This window comes from Halyomorpha halys, unplaced genomic scaffold (assembly GCF_000696795.3).
Source record: "Halyomorpha halys isolate HHAL.00 unplaced genomic scaffold, Hhal_1.1 Scaffold306.1, whole genome shotgun sequence".
In the NCBI taxonomy this organism is placed as follows: Eukaryota; Metazoa; Arthropoda; class Insecta; order Hemiptera; family Pentatomidae; genus Halyomorpha; species Halyomorpha halys.
Genome location: NW_027106917.1, coordinates 315,350 through 323,818, shown reverse-complemented (window position 1 = coordinate 323,818; position 8,469 = coordinate 315,350). Strand labels below are relative to the sequence as shown.

At 28.9% G+C, this 8,469-nt stretch overlaps 1 protein-coding gene across 1 annotated transcript in view; it reads left to right on the top strand.

Annotated features, from left to right (window-relative positions):
• The first annotated feature begins 8,070 nt into the window (after positions 1 to 8,070).
• LOC106681060 (very long chain fatty acid elongase 7) overlaps positions 8,071 to 8,469 on the top strand; it is a 37,810-nt gene continuing 37,411 nt past the window's right edge. Inside the window, exon 1 of the mRNA XM_067045216.1 lies at positions 8,071 to 8,126. The gene's annotated coding sequence lies outside the window, so the exon portion shown is untranslated. The remainder of the gene's footprint in view (positions 8,127 to 8,469) is intronic.

Below are 8,469 nucleotides of genomic sequence, written 5' to 3'. Positions count from 1 at the left end.
ATATAAGTGTTATTTTTTTTTTTACGTTAAAAGTATAAAAAAACAATCATAATTACATAGTTTGATTTGAAACCAGCGGTGACGGTTTTGAAGAAAATTATTAATTTTTGTATCAAAATATGATCTTTACCAAATTCCTCAAAAGTGCTTGCAGAGACTGGTTGCTCTGGATTCTAGGGAGCCAAATCTTGAATTTAATTGGGTTTCACAAGTTAGCCACTTCCAAATTTGTTGAAGAATATTTTAACTATTTATCTGATCATAAAATACTAATCAGGAACAAAAATATTATTTTAATAAGTATACCTAATAAGTAATACTCTAGATATATTGTATGTGTATTAATTTCAAATTACAGCAACATTTATAGACTTAGTTGTAGTTACAATTACCCGGAATCAGAAAATTACCTTAAATTTAATAGTCTCTATATGAAAGCTATGGAAAGTAAGTCGACTGAATGTTTCGATTAAGGTCTAGCAAGGTACATTACTCATGTCATAAAGGCTGATGTAAGTAGTGCGGCCGACTTGTCTCTAATGGTTTGAAGCATTTGATGGTCCAATGTTTGTTTCTGTAGATCTATAGCAAAAGATACCTTCACATTTATATTGATGCAGCCATGGATGATTTATTGTTGGAGATTGTTTTGAATCTTAAAACTATTAAACAGTTAAACAATTTGTTTTACTTTCTAATGATTGTTAACTACTTAGTTTAAAAATAATAAAATATTTGTATGTGTGTGTTTATTTTATACATAGGGCTTAATAATGATTAATTCGGGTAGCTTCAAAAGTATTGTTTTATATTGGAAGATTATTGATTGACCGTGTGTATAAATGAATGGAATATGGTCCGGGTGCGGTAAAAAAACTCAAATAGTAGATAATTATACTATTTTATTGAGCCTAGTAGATAATTATACTATTTTATTGAGCCATAGTAGATAATTATACTATTTCATTGAGCCTAGTAGATAATTTTATACTATTTTATTGAGCCTAGTAGATAATTATACTATTTCATTGAGCCGAATAAAAATAATAATAAAATAGTATAATTATCTACTATTTGAGTTTTTTTTACCGCACCCGGACCATATTTCATACTCTTTTATATCTTTTTTATCTTTTATAAATAACCATAAATTTTAACTATATAATTTATGAAATTAGGAAGATATTATATTTTATACCTATGTATGTATGGAATTATTTAATTTTTTAGTTTCAGTTCACACATTAGTGTTAAAAATTAAAATTGAAACTTTTGAAAATTAAAATTTTTAATATTGATATACGAATTTACTAAGACCAATTGGGCCATATTCTATGGCTATGTTATAATATAACCCAATAAATATATCAATCTATCTAACGATAGAAAATCATAAACCATTGAATTTTTCAAATACTATATATATATTTTTTTTTATTTGTTGTTTAAGAAACCCCCATAAAAAAAGAGTTGGCCACAATATTTTCAAGTAAAACTAAACCTCTTTTATATCTATGAGTAAAGAACATATGTATGATTATACAATATAATAATCATAAAAATGTAAGTAAAAGATTTAATATATAAAATATAACTATAATAAATAAAAAAGCATTAATATCAAATATAAAAAAAAATAATATTAATAAGTATATATAACATTAATAAAATTGATAGATGTGTATACAACTTGATGCAAATAAATGCAGCCATTTCTTATATAATTTAAAAAATAGATAATTGCAAGAAAAAGATAATAGTAAATAGAGACATCATTACTTTCACTTACTTATATATGAAATATATAGTGAGGGGAAGAATTGTGATCCTGAAAAATTTCCAATTACAGTTTTCAATGGAAATACATGTTTTGAGGTCCCCTAAGTTCAGATAACAAAATCTTGCAAAATGGTCAGTGTGTATATTAGGCCTAGCTCAAAGCCTATAAACTGAAACTATATATTTAGGGCATGTGTACGTCAGCAATGTTAAGGTATATTTTTCCTTAAAATGGACCAGACGGAAGTACAATTTTATAGAATAGGCTTTTTAAATTTTTTTGATTTTCTCAAATAATACACCAACGATTTTGATTAGCCTCAGTGAATCAAAGTACAATCAAATGGTCTTTAATACCAGAACCCTGTTTCATAATAAAGTACAAACTAATACTATTAGTCTTGTTGATTTAACTTAATATATTTACACTGACTTGTACAATAGTAACTTGTAATTTAGTACTTTTTAACTCCTGTAATATCACTAATAGTCCTCCCTATTATGAAAAAAATAAGAATTAGTGCAATTACTACATTGTTTTTATACTTGTATTTTGAACTAATAATATTAGCTTTCATTATGAAACAGGGCCCGGATAGGCATTAATACCTCATTGATATAGTTTGATAGGGCTTAAAAAAACTTCCTCTAAAGTACTTGTAATTTTTTTATTTGAAACCAATAAACAGTTATTATTGTTAGCAATAATAAACAATGGATAAATTAAAAACAATAAAGAATTTTATGAATAATTAAAGACATCCGATTCAAATGAGAAAAGCATAGGCTGCCCCCGGACCAGATTTTTTTACTATTTTCATAGATTCTTTACATTTTTATAGATTCCTTACTACTTTTTTTTTGTTTTAAATGTATTCTTGATATGAACAAAATTAATATTCATTATTCTCATCTTGATAAATCCTATAATAAGGAGTTTTATAGTAACAGAAAAATAAATTGTTTCAATTATAATATAAAAATATCCATGTAGTCTGAAATTTTTTTTCTTTTAATTCCTACGTTTCGGCCATTCACAAGGATCTATTGATTAACAATTTTAAATTACACTCTAATCATTATAAATTAAGTTATAAGTTGTTAAGTTATAAGGATTTTCTTTTTTTTGTGTGTGTTATGATCTCCTCTTGTGAGATTGTGTCATGTCGTACATCGACCAACCAACTCACTATAATTGTCCGTTTAAAAAGTCAGATAAATAAGGCCACCATGGCTGAGTGGGCGAGAGTGGAGGGTTTTCACGCCACTTATTAAATATTAATCGATTACACTATCTTAAAGTTGTTTTTGTAATAATTTATAAATTTTTTTTAATTATTTATTTAATGTAATTTACAACTGTACAAAATAATACAATAGGTAAATATGTAGTATGTTTCATATACACTTGAAAATCTTGGGAAGGAACCACCCTTTGGTGGTACTTCAAACATTAATTTAAATTAGAAGGTCCCGTGGCCATCTTCTTTTCAGACGCCTCGGAGGATTATCAGGGATTGTTAAGGATGAAAGATTAAGAATTAATGGGTTAGGATGGTTAAGGAGTTTGGAATGAAAAGACGCATATCTGTTTTGGGTCAAATCTGCAACGAATGGGATGTTAAGGTCTTTGTGAATGGGTTTATTTGTAACATAATGAGGAGCATCAAGGATTTTACGTAGAATTTTGGATTGTAACGATTGGATGCAGGAAGAATTTGATCGTTTGGTGGAGCTCCAGATAAAATTTATAAAAATAAAAAATTGTTTATGAATTTTGTTTATTACCATGTTTTACCCCAATTTTTTATTACTTTAATGAAAACTATGTATAATTACTAGTCAAAATTCATGAGTCTGGCAAGTACAATTAGGGTGAATAAAAAATGGCTGAAATAAATTTGCTGAGGTATTAGCCCTAAAAGAGCTATTTACGTCCAATAGTTCTCGAGATATAGCTTTTTAAAAAAGAAAATTTCTTTAAAATCTTCTGAAAGATTAGTAGTTAGCTAATTTATTTTGAGAAATCTATATCTCAGGAACTATATGACATACAGATGTCTATTAGAACTCAAATTAAAGCAAGTTTAATGATCTATAAAGTATTTTATGATGTTTATATTCGTAGGAGTAATAGTTTACATGAAATTTGCTAAAATAAATTGATTTATAGTTGTTCGGACAAATTTTCATTTGCCAAATTTATATTCATACGTGAATATCATAAAAACTACTATCCCTACGAAGATAAGTGTCATAAACTACTTTATAGTAAGTTAAATTTCGTTTATTTTGAGTGTTTGAAGACATATGTGCTTCTTATAGATCTAGAAATATATATTTTTTCAAAAATCAATCATTTTATACAACAACTATAAATTAACATATTGTGAGTTTATTTTGTCAAATATCATAAAAAATACTACTCCTACAAAGATAAACGTTTTTAACTATTTTATAGTAAATTTAAATAGCTTTAATATGAGCGCTGGCAAACATCTGTATTTCCAATTGTTTCTTAAATTAAGTTTTTCATAAATCAAACTTATTGTCCGAACAACTATCAATCAATTTATTTTAGCAAATATCATCAATACTACTATTCCTACGAAGGTAAAGGTTATAAAACGTCTTTATAGTCCATTAAACTAGCTTTAATTTGAGTCCTAATAGACATCGGTACATCACATAGTTCCTGAGATATAGATTTCCCAAAATAAATTAGCTAACTACTAATCTTTCAGAAGATTTTTAAGAATTTTTTCTTTTTAAAAAGTTATATCTCGTGAACTATTGAGCGTAAATAGCTCTATTAGGGCTAATATTTCAGAAAATTTACTCTTCTTTAAATAATGTTCTATTAGATTTTGTAGTATTGTAGGTAGTTTTTAACATATATAGAGCTCCGAATGAAAAATTAATGTTTTTTTTAACGTTTTGAAACAGCTGCCATTTTTTATTCCCCCTACCTATACTTGGCAGACTCATCAGTTCTGACAGTAATTATAGATAGTTTTCATTGAAGTAATAAAAAATGGGGGTGCAATAACTGTCTTTTTTTCTTCCCGGCTCTTGTACTATAAGGCCAAGCGGCGGACACCCAGTCTGGACTTTATAGTCCTTCGGGCCTACAAACGTAGGGCCCTGTACAGTGAAGTTACCATCCATAGAGGACTTAGTCTGGCACGCGTAAGACTCGTCCTATCATCCTTGTCGACTACATTTATATATATATATATATATATATATATATAAGTAAACACGCGTTGTCGAGATTTTCTGGTCAAGGGCACCTCTTATTGTCAATTCTTAGATCAAACACAACCTCGACACAAATAAAAAATGTTTGTCTCCTTTCGTCTTTAGATTTTTTGGAAATCACAAAAAAATGAAATTCGTAACTTCAATACGAACTCACGAGTCAACTAAAAACTTAGGGACCTGTGTAGAGAGGGAAGTGGAAGTTTTGTGATGCGCGCGCCTCACTAGATATTCTTACATTCAGGAGTATTATTCTACGTTGAGTTAAAAATAAACAAGAATCATGAATTCAAAGAAGAAGCTTTTGAAGATAAATTTACAAGATTTGTTTTTACAAATTTACAAAACATGTTTTATCTTTTCCTCATACTTCAGTTATCTACATGATAATAATTATGGGCGACTGTTGGTTCCTGTATTCCTGTAAATATCTGTTGTCTAGTTCAAGACCGGGGTAGAAAAAAAAACAGTTATTTCAGCCTAGTTTTTGATTACTTTAATGAAGACTATGTATAATTACTAGTCCAAGTTAATGAGTCTGCCAAGTATAGGTAGGGGGAATAAAAAAATGGCAGATGTTTCAAAACGTTAAAAAAAATAAATTTTTCATTCGGAGCGCCTATATCTTCAAAACCACCGACAACACAAGAAAATCAAAGAGAATATCATTTAAAGTAGAGTAAATTTTCTAAAATATGAGCCCTAATAGAGCTATTTACGTTCAATAGTCCTCGAAATATAGATTTTTAAAAACAATATTTCATTAAAAGTCAGCAGTTAGTGAATTTATTTTGAAAAATCTATATCTCAAAAACCATCAGACGTACAGATGTCTATTAACACTCAAAACAAAGCTAGTTCAATGTACTATAAAGTAGTTTGTGATGTTTTTCTTTGTAGGAGTAGTAGTTTTCACTAGGAGCAGCCGAGCGTGCCCTATCTCGATCACCATCATATGTACACGGATTTGTTAAACTGTTCTATTCTTGGCAGGAACAAAATTATATCCGTTATTCCCAACAACCATGAAAATAATGTATACTTTTTTATCTATGCGCCACAAATGCATAATTTTATTAGAAATTTATCTTATACCAAAACATCAGGGCAGCTTATATTGTTTCAGGGAAAATTTTAAATATTAATCAAATATCCCCAACCAAATCGGGTGAATGCTTGCGGCATTGCATAAAGTAGGAACAGACAAAAATTCATGTTTATATATTAAATTTATTTATTATCATAACCTAGCCTACTCATCTCTCTTTTCTCAGTCCGCCGGTGTTCCTCAAGGTAGTATCTTAGGTCCCATTCTTTATACGGTTGATACAGCTGACATCCCAACAGATCCTAACACAGTCCTAACAACATAGGCTGATGACACATATATACTGTCTGTAAACAACGACCTACTAATGCATCACAAACACTACAGACATACATAACATCCATTGAAGAATGGTGTTAAGACTGGAGAATTAAAATAAATCCAACAACAAATCCCACCAGATTACCTTTACTCTCCGTCGAAAACCTCTACCCTCCTGTCCTACATTATCCTTTCTAAATACACCACTAACGCCTGTTGAACAGATTCGATACTCCAGATTAGGACTCCATCTTTTGACAAGAGACTTACTTGGAATCCACATACAAGACTGAAACGAGATTCCGATTGCTACAACACTTACTTGACAAACGCTCTAAACTTCCGATTCACTACAAAAAATTAGTATACACTACGATAATCAGACCAATTAGGACATATGGAATTGAGCTCTGAAGCTCTACCAAGCCATCAAATTCTTCCCGCATCCAATCCTTACAATCCAAAATCCTACATAAAATCCTTGATGCTCCTTATTACGTCACAAATAAACTCATTCACAAAGACCTTAACATTCCATTCGTTGCAGATTTGGCCAAAGCAGATATGCGCCTTTTCATTCCAAACTCCTTACCCATCCTATCCCATTAATTCTTAATCTCTCATCCTTAGCAGTCCCTGATAATCTTCCGAGGCGTCTGAAAAGAAGATGGCCACGGAACCTTTTAATTTAAATTAATGCTTGAAGTACCACTAGTGAGTGGTTCCTTCCCAAGATTTTCAAGTGTAAATGAAACATACAACATATTTACTTATTGTATTTATTATTTGTTCAGTTGTAAATCAGATTGAATAAATAAATAAACATTTATTTATTAATTCGATATAGTAGCACTCTTGGCCAGTTTATTTTATCGCAAAAGTTACTGTCATACTCATACATCTGCCCTAAATATATGATTTCAGTTTTGTAAAACTTTTCGACTTAAGACACCGTTTTTTGAGATTGACTATTCACATACAGACACACATATCATTTTGGGAGCATTGGTATTTAAACTCAGAGTACCTCAAAACGTCCAATTCCGTCAATAACTTGAATTCGAAATTTTTCACGATCGCAATAGTTCCCCTTACTATATAGTCCATATATAGGTAAATGAAAATAATATGTAATATTTAGTTTATTAAGATGTTAGGTGAAAAAAAAAAACTTCCATTTTGAATTTCATCATAATTCTATTTATATTTGTAATACGTTTCGGTCGGGTTTCCCCATCTTCAAATACTAATATTCCTCACTTTTTTAAGTACATCTATTTCTTACTTGTAATATTGTCATATAGTCACTGTTTAAAGAAATGTGATGTAAATTTTAATTAATGTGTCTACATGACAATATTTCAAATTGATAACAAAATAAGAAATATTGGTACATGAATACGGGGAAAACCGAAACATAGTATAAAAAAAAAATAAAAATATTGAATAGAGAAAATATTCAAAATAGAAGTTTTTTTCATTTCTTCAAAGAAAATCCAGAGTAATATTCAGTGTTTTAAATTTAAATTAATTTGTAAAAATGCAAAACCTATTTAGGATAATCATAAATAAATAAAAACTTTTTTAAAAAAAAAAAAGTTGAAAGGAAAATGTCTTGGATGATTGAGTGAGGGCACTTGAACTTTCAATTCGGAAATTCCTTATTACATTTGCTCCCAGTTTTCTCTCATCAGCTTCTCAGGAAGGTGTATGACAGGTTATATTTCAATTATTATTTTTTTTTTTTAAATTATTTTCGGTTCTTCTTAAATTAATTCAAAATGTATCCAAAAAGAAAGTAGGCCTGATAGTCACCTTATAGCATTTTTTTTTCTTCTGAATTTTATTTTAGTATCTCAAACTATTAGTATTTTATGTAGTTATAATATTTTTTTATTATTATGTTTTTTTTATTAATACTTTTTTTTCAATTGGGATTCATTTTAATTATTAAATATCAATGATTGACCCAAAACAGATATGCGTCTTTTTATTCCAAACTCCTTAACCATCCTAACCCATTAATTCTTAATCTTTCATCCTTAACAATCCCTGATAAT